This window comes from Apiospora aurea, assembly GCF_038362705.1.
Source record: "Apiospora aurea strain CBS 24483 chromosome Unknown utg000007l_segment0_segment0, whole genome shotgun sequence".
NCBI lineage: Eukaryota > Fungi > Ascomycota > Sordariomycetes > Amphisphaeriales > Apiosporaceae > Apiospora > Apiospora aurea.
The window spans coordinates 1,350,099-1,362,580 of record NW_027117394.1 but is presented as its reverse complement, the minus strand read 5'-3'; positions in this window follow the sequence as shown (position 1 = coordinate 1,362,580).

The following is a 12,482-nucleotide window of genomic DNA, read 5'->3' as shown; positions in this document are numbered from 1 at the left end:
AATAATACTATAACCTTAACGCTTATAAAAAGGCCTATAAGGCTTTCCGAAACCTAACTATAAAACCTAATAACAGTTTTTAAACCTTTCGATTCGAATTCGTTAAGCTAGCCGAATACGCCCGCGTTAAAAAAAACGACTATAAACGGGAGTTTAATAATAAATTACCCGCCCGATTAAACGAAAAAGTAATTATCGATTATTATAATAACGATATTTTATTTAATAAGTTTTATTTTATTATTTTTCGATATAACCATTAATAAAATCGTAATTACGTTTAACGTAATAACGTAAAAAAAAAGGACAACGTTAAAACTACCGGAAAAAGTACTAAACGAAGCACTGCCCTTAAAACTAGTTCCGCCGGTGGCTTCGCTGCCGGATTATTTAAGCAGACCGATATTTTCCGTCGTATCCCTGCCGTTAAAATAAAAGAGTTTTTAATTAAAAGAGTATATTTTAATTATAAAAAAGCCGGATATTTCTCCCGGAATTATTTTAATAAAAAAACCTTCGATTAATAGCGTACTAAGCGAGTTAACGGATTAATAGTTTTAATAAAATATAATTTTATTAATCTTAAATCGACCATTCCGTTTAATTTTACCCGTTTAAAAAAAACTTCGATAACTCGAAAAACTAAATACCTTAGGGAATTTTAATTCCCTTTTAGGGATATTATTTAAGTTAAATATATAAGATATACTTTTTAATTTCTTATAGATTTATTTTAAAAGGGACCCTTTTACCTTTATTTATATTATAATAAGCAATAGATTATTTATTACTACTATTAATATACTCGCGAACACGGGAGCTAACGAAAAGCTATTTATAAACGTAAAATTAGCTTATAAAGTAATAAAGCGACTAAACCTTTAATAACTAATTAAGTTTTAATTTAAAATTATCGGAGAATACGACGGTAAGTCTTTTTAATTAATTAATATCGCCCTCTTTTTAAACTTTAAAATATAAGGATATAAAACACCTTTTATACCTTTCTTTATAATCGATATAAAGCACGACCTTATTATCGAACGAAAATAGTTTAAGAAATACGACGTTATAATAAACTATTAAAGGAAGCGGCTAGTTTTTCCAAAGAATTAATAAAAAGCTTAAACCCGAGATATTAATATTACGGAGGTAAGATAGCTTTTAAAAAAAACCCGAGTATAATTAAAACGTTACTTAAAAATAAAAAAAATATTTATCGAAGATAAACGAAAACGGGATAGAGCTTTTTCTCCGAAGCCTTAATTTAATTACCGACAGCCTATTATAATAAATAAACCGGAAACTTCGAGCGATAGCCCGTCTTTAGGTTAACTTAAAGAACCGGAGGCAGTTTTTTAAGCTATTATAAAAGTAGTCCGATAGCGTATTAAACAGTTTATTAAGGAATAAAAAATAAACAGTTAAAGCTAAATAATAAAGGGACCGATACCACCCCGTTATATTATATTAAAGCCGCCTTCGAAAAACCGGTTTAAAAATCCCGAAATCTTTAAAATAAACCGTTAACTCGATAAATTACCACCCCCGCGCTTAACTAAAAAACCTTTACTTAAAAGGGGTCGTCCCCCGAAAAACCTTCCTTACGGGCTAAAATAAAACGGCGTAAGATAATATAAGTTAAGGCCCGTTAAGGTATAAACCTTAAACGTAAACGGATTTTTTAGCGATATCGGTTTCGACGTTACAAAAATCGTATACCTAAACAATATTAACCGAGTTATTAACCTTAAAAGCGATTTTTTATTAAATAATAAAGAAACCTTAAAATAAAAAGTTAAAAAAGCTGTGCCCCTTAATTATTATAGGTATCACGATATTTTTAATAAAACTTAATCCGACGTTATCGCGCTATATCGGGGAGGCGTAAACGATTATTAAATAAACCTAAAAGAAAAAAAAGAGCCCCGAAGACTTCAAATTTAGCCTATTTTATAAAATATCCCTCGAAGAATTTAAAGTTTATAAAAAATACGTTACCGCCGCTTTAAAAAAGGGTTTTATTATTAATAATATTATTCCGTAGATAGCGCCTATTTTATTTATATAAAAAACTAATAGAGAACTTCGTTTTTACGTTAATTATCGTAAATTAAATATATTTACTAAAAAAGACCGGTATCCGCTACCGTTAATTAATGAAACCCTTAGTAGAATAATTAAGGCTAAAATATATATTAAGATCGATATTCGCTAAGTATTTTATAAGATTCGTATAAAATTCTAAGATTAAGATTTAACGATATTTCGGATTAGGTATAAATCCTTTAAATACTAAGTTCTCCTTTTTAAATTTACTAATAGCCCCGCAACGTTTTAGCGGTTTATTAACGAAATTTTAATAGAATACTTAGATTTATTCTATAGCGTTTATTTCGACGATATCCTAATTTACTCGGAAAGCGAAGAAGAGCACGTAAAATATATTAAAAAAGTGTTATAAAAATTAAAGAAAGTAGGCCTTTAAGTTAATATAAAAAAATGCGAATTTTACGTTATTAAAATTAAATACCTCGGCTTTATAATGGGTATAAACGGCGTAAAAGTTAACCCTAAAAAGATTAAGGCCGTTAAAGATTAAAACGCCTTTATTAATATTAAAGCCGTCTAGTTTTTCTTTAAATTCTATAATTATTACCGACGCTTCGTATATAAATATAATCGCATCGTTAAACCTTTAATAAACCTAACTAGGAAAAGTTTCATTTTCGCGTGGACCGACGAATGTTAAGAGGTATTTAAAAAGTTAAAAAAATTACTCTTAAAAGCGCCTATATTAGTATATTTTTTTTACGATAAAGAAACCTAAGTCGAGACCGATATATTAAATGGTGTCCTAGTTAGCGTCCTGCTTTAAAAAGAGGGATTTAATAATAAATAGTATCCCGTATACTTTTACTCCGAAACGATGTAAAAAGCCGAACATAACTACCCTATTTAAAATAAAGAAATACTAGCAGTAGTAAAAGCGTTTATATATTAAAGAGCGGAACTAGTAGGATTATAACGATTTTAACCATTTCTCGTAATCACTAATTACGAAACACTTTAATATTTCGGCATTAAATAACTATTTAACGTAAAATAAACGGTTTAAGCCGACACGTTATTATAATATAATTTTATAATTACTTATAAACCGAGGAGAAAAAACGTCCTCGTTAACGCACTTTTTAAAAAAGCGGGTAATCTTAAAACTTAAAAAGATAAGAAAGACGCTTAATAAATTATAGCTTTATTTAAGCTAGCCTTTTTAAACGTTATTTAAACTTTAAAAAAGCGCGTTGCCTAATTAAAAAGGAAGCGAGCTCTTAATTATACCTAATTAAAGAGCTACTCGAATATTTTAAATATAAACTTATCGACACTCTTTTATATAAAAATACTATATATCCGGGGTTAAAAATATATAAATAAAAAGCCCGAGAAAATAAAACATAAAGATAAACTATTAACGAACGGTTTATCCTATTTTAAAGCCGCTTTACTATGCTTAACGAAGGCGACTTTTAATAGGCCTTACTAGGGGGATCACCTAGTTAGCCTACTAGTGTGGTCTATGCCGCTGTACTAGCCTCACTATTGGCCACTTTATTACTAGCTCTACGCATAGCTAGCTTAAATAATCTTCCTTTTTTTTTATTATTTTATATAATTACGTTACCCCTTTACACAGTGTTATTATAATAGTAATATTTCTTTAAAGCTACGTATAATAATAAGCCTTTATTAATTAATTTAATTAGCCCCGATACGAATAATTAATGTTAAGTAACTGTTTATATTATTATTAAACACGACGAGCGAACGTTAAATAGTTTAGCCGCTATTTAAAGATTTTTTTAAAAGAACGTTAAATATTTTGGCGAAAATTCGCGATATTACTACCGTTTACGAAAAATTTTCACAAGTAATCTATCCTTACAGTTTAATTTTAAGCGAGTAATTTAGCGAACGTTAAGTATTTAAGTTATTCGTTATAAACGAATCGGTTATATAATAAAGCCGAACATTAAGTAGGCTATTAATCCCTCTTAATTTATTACTTTAACGAACGTTAAGTATTTAAAATAATAAAATTAAAACCTCTTTATTTATCGCGTTATATTCGTTTCTTCGTTTCTTCCTTTCCTTTTCTACGCATAAAAAAGGTTAGCTACTCGTTTACAAGTAACCGTATAGCACCGCCTATAACGCGTAATAGAAATAGCGAATTAAACAGCGAGTAACTTAGTTTTAAATTACTACCCACTCGTAAACCCCGCACTTATCTATTTTTAACTTTAAAAATAACCGAACCTTCCCCTTTTAACTAAAAATCGCAAAACGAAAGCGACTTTAAAAAAAACGTTACCAGGTTTTTTTAATCCCGATTTAAAAACAGAAAAACACGATTTTAATTTAGACACCGCTTTTATTAATATAAGGGACAACGGAGAGTCGTCCGCCACGGGCGGCGGTAAAGCTCGAGATTAAAGCTCGACCGCTAATAAAGTTCCGAGACCTAAAAAGGTTTAAACTAATATTAATAACATAAAATAGGTCGTTACTAATATTAACTTAATTAATAAAACTTTACCCGAGCACGATTAACGAATTAATAAGCTTATTACGAAAGTCGAAAAAGTGGGCGATAACCTATAAAAGTTCTAAGCGAATATAGAGTAGAACCTCGGGATTATAAAAGTTAACTTAAATAAAATTTCGAGCGGTTATATTTAAAGCTTTTAGGAATTTAAGGATTTAATTCTAAATTAATTAGAATTAAGTATAAGTAATCCCTTAAATAATAAGCTTAATACGTTTAAATTTACCTATTAACTTAACCTATTTAATTTATAATAACTAAATTTTAGTTTACTTATAATTACTTAGTTAACTCCTTAAACTTAATTAGCTAAATTTAGCTCCTTTAAAATAAAGTTATTTAAGTTTAAACGTAACGATATCGGTATATTTAACCCGGAATTCGAGGATAAAAAAATATCGGTATCGTTTAATATAATCGCGACCTAATTTTTATAAACGTTCGCGCCTTTACCGATTATATCCGGACGTTTATCGATAATAATCTTAAAAACCCTACTAGGCAATAAATTTTAACGCTTTTCTTAACGCTATTAAGAGGACCTACGGCTGTTTAGTAGAATAGTAAACTTATAATTCTTAACCGTTGAAACTTACGACGAGCCGGATTAATAGTAACGTTAAATGCTTTATATAGTCGCTTTATCCTAAACTTATTAAAAGCGACTTCACGATTTAACGATATAACGCTTACACTTTACGATATTACCTCGAATAAGTACGCTTTTCCCTAATTCTTTAATAAAATATTACGATATTCCCGTATAATAAAAACCCTTAACGATAATAATACTAATGCTTATAATGTTTTAATTTATATTTAGTTAAAAATATCCTTTAAAATTAAGTAATATTTTATATAACCTCGACAATTCGAGTTACTTCCTTAATACTTATAACGCGTTAATAAAGCTAAGTCTAGCTTATTTACCTTAGCTAAATAAAAACACCTTAACGTTAAATAGTCGCGTTATATATACGATATAAAGAAAGACTTTAGCTAAATAAGTGGTAAGTTTAAAAGAAAATTATAAAAGAATAATAATAACTCCGACTCCGATAACGGTAAGCGAAGCCGTAAATAGGATAATAAGAAAAAGTCCCACAAGGATAAATCCGAAAAAAGAAAGCTCGTAAAAAAAATACGAGAAAAAAAATAAGTCTAATAATAAAGAAAAGAAGTCTTCCCACTATATCGAAAAGTATAACAATAGTTTACTTAATTTATTCTCGTTTTCTTTTTTCTTCGATTTTAACTCTAGTAAAAAAGTCCCTGTTTATATTATTTATAGTTAAAACTACGTTTACTTTAAATATTATATCTTATTCCCTATTAAAGAGTAGACTAAGCTTTATTAAAAAAAGTGCGATAGTATAAAAAAATACTATCCTTACCTCCGCTTATCGTTAACCGCACTATTTATCACTATTACGGTAATTCTTTTCCTTCCCGGAATAAGTTATTTTAATATATTTATAGTTATAATAAGGCATATAATTACTAAAAAATTTAACTTAGGCACCTTACCGCAGCCTCGTTAAGGCGTCTTAGAGAATAACGTGAACGATGCGAATAAGTATTTATACGTCGTTAAAAAAGCCCCTCTAGTCGAAACTTTTAACACTTTTATTAATAGTTATACCTACCTTAAAATAAAGGCCCGTACCTCACCGGACGGGGATATAAATTACGTTTACCTTAATCTTAGAATAGGCTATAATCTAATTAATTAAGACTTTTTAATTAAGCTGGACTATATAGTTTAAAACGAAAAGTGCCGCTTTAAAAGCGTTAAATAAGCCGATATTACTTAGAAGGCTCGATTCTCTATTTACTTAAAAAGAACTAACTCCGCAGGTAAGCTTAAATTAATTAAGCTAATAAAAAAAGCTTAGGTTAAAAGCGACCTTACTCTTAACCTACTTCTTAAAAATAATACCTTACACCCGTATAGTGCAGTTATTAATTATATAATTATAAAAGTTACCTATTAGAAGCTTATTAATTTCGAGACCACTTTTTAAGTTTTACTTAAAAATAACCCTTATAATTAACGAGTCTCTAATACACGTAAGGTAACTTTTAAGTTTAAAGAGTTAGCGTATACTTAAGTCGATTATAAGCCCCTCTTTAAAGACCGTAATTTCTATTTTTACTTCGAAATAAACACTGTTTATAATACTATTATAAACCTTAAAAGCCTTTAAGCTATTATAGTAACTAACCCGACGAATAAGACCGTCATTTTTTCCAAGGGAAAAAAGTTAAGTAGTATTAAAGAAAATATAAACACCGGATTTTTTAAAATAACTTAAAAGGCCGGAATAACTACTTTTACTACCGCAGCTACTTTAATAAGCGTCGTATAAATACCTTCGAACACTTTAAGTCTTAAAGCTATAACTAGTATACCTTTTATTATCACTTAGGTTACTCTTAATTATAGCGTTATTATTTAAATTAACGCTAAGTTTATTATAATATTTATTATAACCGTTATTATTTCGGATATAATCCCTAATTTAAATAGTTCGTATACTAATTTTATAGATATTATTTTTAATTTTACTCTTATAAAGGGCACTCTTTTTACCGATGAAGTTTATAATATTATCGTCGACTCTAGTAATTATTTTTTAACTAATCTTTACCCGATAAACGTATTACTTATAATGCCACTTAAACTCGATAAACCGAAGATTACCGAGCATTTCTCTACTTTAAGCATTAAGAAGCTTATTAACGTTCTTAAATTAAAGACCGAAAAAAGTGTAAGTATTTACGCCGAAAAGAAGTTTTTCGCCGATAAACTTATCGAAGTCGTTAAGAAGTTTCCTAAGCTTTAAAAGGATAATAAGCCGATTAATATTCCCGAAAATAAATAAATAAAAATCCCTTTAATTAACGGATAGTAAAACCGTAAGTTAAATTACCGGCCATACCCTTTTAGTAAAAAAAATTAAGAGGTTATTAACGCTACTTATAACGCTCTCTATAATTAGGGAAAAATAAAGTAAGTAAATAAACCTTCACCTTTTACTAACCCTCTATTCGTTATTTAACGATAAGTTTATAATAAACTTAAAAAATAAATCGTCGTAAATTTTCGCGTCCTTAATTTTATTACTATTCTTAATTAATACCCGTTATTATTATAAGACAATATTATTTCTAGTTTATAAAGAAAATATTTTATTATTATCGTCGATATAACTACCTTTTTTCACTAGTTCCTAGTATATAAAGACTTTCGAAACCGATTTACTATAATAAGTTATCGAGGTTTAAAACGCTTAATAATTACTTTTATAGGTTTTTAAAATAGTCCTACTTACGCGTAAAGATTTATAAATAAGCTTTTAGCGAAGTATTAACACTTTTACCGTACCTTTATTAACGATATCGTTATTTTTTCCGAGATAGAAAACGAGTATATTTAGCACTTAGAAACGATTTTTACCCTATTTAATTCCCGCGATATTTCTATATTACCTATAAAATCATTCCTCGGCTATCCTTTTATTAAATTGCTCGATTACCGCGTTAATAGCCTTAGTTTAATTAATACTAAAGACTGTTTCACTACCTTTAAAAAGCTCGCATTTCCTAGTAATTTAAAAGCCCTCGAACAATATATCGGTGCCGCTAGATTTCTCCGCTATCTTATATTTTACTACGTTTAAATTATTAAACCCTTTTAAAAGCGTAAAACTACATTACTTATTAAAAAACGTAAATAAGGTAAGGTAATTAACGATAATTTAGCTAAGCGTATAGCTTATTATAAATCCACGTATTATAAACTAACGAATTTTAAGAAAGCCTTTTTTAACGCTTTTTAGTTAATTATTTACAAGGACACCGCCTTATTTTATTTCGATCTTAACAAGATTTTATTTATATAGCTCAATAGATTAATCTAACGCGGATTTAGCGTTATAGCTTTTTACTTTAAGACTAGCTATAAATAGACTCTAAGTTCCTTAATTCCCTCGAATTAAGTTTAACCCATTTCGTACTTAAGCCGTATACTATCTTAACCGGAGATTAGATACGGTTTTTCTAAGCTCGAGGTGGCATGTTTTATTTAAATAATTAAGAAACTACGTACTACGATTTAATTAAATAATAACCCCGTTATTATTTTAATAGATTACGTTACAATTAAAAGAATTTACGATTAAATAATTTTTAATATAACCAGCACGGATCGATTTAACGCTCAATTTATTAACGCTTTTATTTATTTATTATAATACGGTTTATAAATTTATTATATTACGGGAAAGATTAATTTCGTCCTTAATGTTTTAAGCCGCTTTTTAGCCGTTTAAGATACTAAAGCACGTTCTACCGAACCTGCAACGCTGGACAAAGTTTAATATATAAAGTATAACGCTTATTTTTTAAAGGTTAAAGTTTTACTCGATAATTAATTCCGTTAGTAATTAATTAAAAGATAGCGAATTAATACTCGTTTTAAAACGATTATTATAAACCTTAAAAAAATATTAAAATTAACGAGGTCGTTAAAAATTTCTCTCGTTTCGGCTATCTTTTCGAGATCCGCGATAGTTTACTTTATAATATTAATCCTTTAGGTTAACGAAAACTTTATATACTATATAAACTTATTTATAAGTTTATAATAATAGCTTACAACGATTAATATTATTAAAAAGTCGAAAAAGTATTAAAAATATTTAAAAGTTTCGCTATTAAAAATAAAAAACGATTAATAAAATAATACTATATTTATTACCCCGGATATTAATTTAATACGATAAATCGTTAATCGAAGATTAGCGACTATTAACCTTTTAAAAATAAGGATTCGTTACCGATACATAATATTACGATCGACTTTATTCTAAGTCTCCTTTAAATAAATACCGAAAGAACTCTTTAATAACTAAAAAGAAGGGAATATAATTATTACTACGATTATATAATAATTATATCGTACTAAACCTTTAAACGTATAATGCTTCTTCCTAGTAATATTTAATATATAGTAGAAAACTAGGGAGAAGTTTTTAAAACTTAGCTTTTTCTTTTTAATTAAGGAGTGCCACGAGGTATTATCTTTAATCGAGATTTTAAGTTTATAAGCGACTTTTAAAAGGGCATATAGAAATTACTTAACACGCGTTTACTACTTATAACCGTATAGTATCTTTAAGCCGATAGTCTTTTAAAATGAAAAAACCAGGAAATCGAAATTAATATTCGCTTCTACACGTTTATATTCTTTAATAAAAAGTGGTTAAATCTTATTCTTTCGCTTTAATAAAATATAAACAGTGCTTATTAACGTGCGATTAATTCTACACCTTATAAGTAAATCTTTAGCTTTAAAATTCCCGGTTCATTAAATATTATTACCGATATTAACGCTGCCGGAAAGAGTTTCTTCGAAGTCCGTTATATACGCGAATATATATATAAAAACGCTTTTTTTATTATAGATTATATAATTATTATTATTAAGTATCGTTATAACCTTTATTATTAAACTATTAAGTTTAATGTTAATAATAAAGTTTATTTAAAGCTATATTACGATTATTATTTACTTAATAACCCTTCCCGGAAATACTTATAATAACGATTAAGTCTATTTAAAATGCTTGAACGCATCGGTAAATTAGCCTATAAGCTTAACTTCCCCGAACACATTAGGGTTTACCTAGTTATCTCCGTTAAGCATTTAATACTATCCCCGAATAATAAAGATATTTTTAATAGAAGAGGTCCTCCTCTAGGTTTTATCGAAGACGATTAGGAAGATAGATTACCACGTTACGGTATTAAGATTATTTTTAACTATAAACGAAATAAAACTAAAGATAAGTACGAATATCTTATTAAATGGGAAGGCTTCGCCTACTATTAGAATACTTAAAGACGAGAAAATACTTTAAACGGCTTTAAAGAGTTAATTAAAGAGTATTAAGCATAAAAAAATAAAAGGCTTACTAAATTATAATAACCTCGTCGCGGAAAACTTAAAAAGTAACGTCCCGCTCCTTAAGGTAATTAGCCCGATCGCGTATTTTTTTCGCTTATTTCGGCTATCGAAAAACTTAAATAAGAAAGTCTTTATCCTTATAACCGTCTTATCGTCATTAACGTAATCGCTAATAATGTTATTAATTTTCTTAATATTTTACCCGCTTAGCCCGCTAATTAATTAATTAAACAAGGTAAAGGACGTCTTTATAAAAACCCCGTTAACGCATTACCTATTAATTTAACTATTAATAATTTATAAATCCCTAAGGTTATAGTTTAATTAAAGCGTAAACGCGGCAAGCCTCGTAAACACCCGTTACTAAAAAACTAATAAATTACTCTTAATATATAACGATAAACAACGTATTATAATAATCTTATATTATAATATTATTATATTATAATATAAAAAAAAACACGTTATAAATTAATTAAAAACATATAGTCTCATTACGTATATTAAATCTATAGTCTAGTTAAAAAAGATTAAATAAAAAACCTACCGAAGTCGGTAAACTTTTTCCGAGCCGCCGGCTATTTAATAGGCCCCACTAAGGGAATCACCTAATTAGCCTACTAATATAGTCTATGCCGCTACACTAGCCCCACTGCTGGCCACCTTATTATTAGCTTTACGCATAACTAGCCTAAGTGATCTTTCTTCCTTCTTTATTACTTTATATAACTACGTTACCCCCTTACATAGTACTATTAACCTTTAAACTCGTATAATTAATAAAGTTTACTCTTAAACCTTTATAGCACACTTAAAAAAGAATAAAACTAAGCGGCTAGTATAAATAAAATATTAATAGCTAGAATTAAGTAAAAATTATAATATATTCGTAATTAACTATATAAAATATAAGCCGAGCAAGGTTCCCCGCGATAAAACACTAGGCTTTTTATACTTATTACTAATTCTATTATAATTTTAAGACGCTATCGCGGTAAACTTTAAAATAATGCTTAAAAATAAAAAGGGGAACGATAATATTATACTAATAATCGATAAATTAAGAAAGCGAATATAAAGTATCGTTTACCGAATAATTATTATCGTAACCGAAGTAGTTTAACTATACTACGAAAAACTATACTAAACGTATAATTACCTTTTAATAATAATTTTAAACCGAGGACCGTAATTTATTTCCGCTTTTATAAATAAAGTATTAAAAATTTTAGGAATTAAATAAAAACTATCCTCGGTAAATTACTCTTAAATAACGGGATAAGCCGAAGTAGCGATTTAATACCTCGAGTAAAGACTATAAATATTTATTAACTATTTTTAAAACGATTAAAACGAAGTTTTACCGGCTATAAATACCGCCCAGGCTACGTTACCTTAAAATTTAATAGGGTACTCCCCTTACGAAATCGAAATAAGGTTCCCTATAAAATCTACCTAAGATTAAAAGGCTAAAACTAAAAATATAACGAACTTAAAGGAATACGAAAAACTTAGCCGAATAACCGTATAGAATTAAATAGAGCGAATCGTTAATTATTATAAAGCAGCTAGAAAAAATGTAATTAAAGCTTAACAGAGAATATATAATTAAAAAAATAAACACCGACGGTAACCGGATTTCGATATCGAGGATCGGGTATTTATTATTAAAAAAACCTGGTCTTTTATAAAGCTTACCGATAAGCTCGATTATTTTTTAACCCGATAACACTATAAAATCGAACGAAAAATCGGTTACTCGTATTTATTAAAAGTCTTCAAAAGATAAATAAGTTCTAAGGTCTTTTATATAAACCGACTTAAAAAGTACCCGAATAACCCTTTAATTAAATAAGCGACATGAAACCCTAACGGCGAAATAGTTAAACTAGGCGAAAAAAA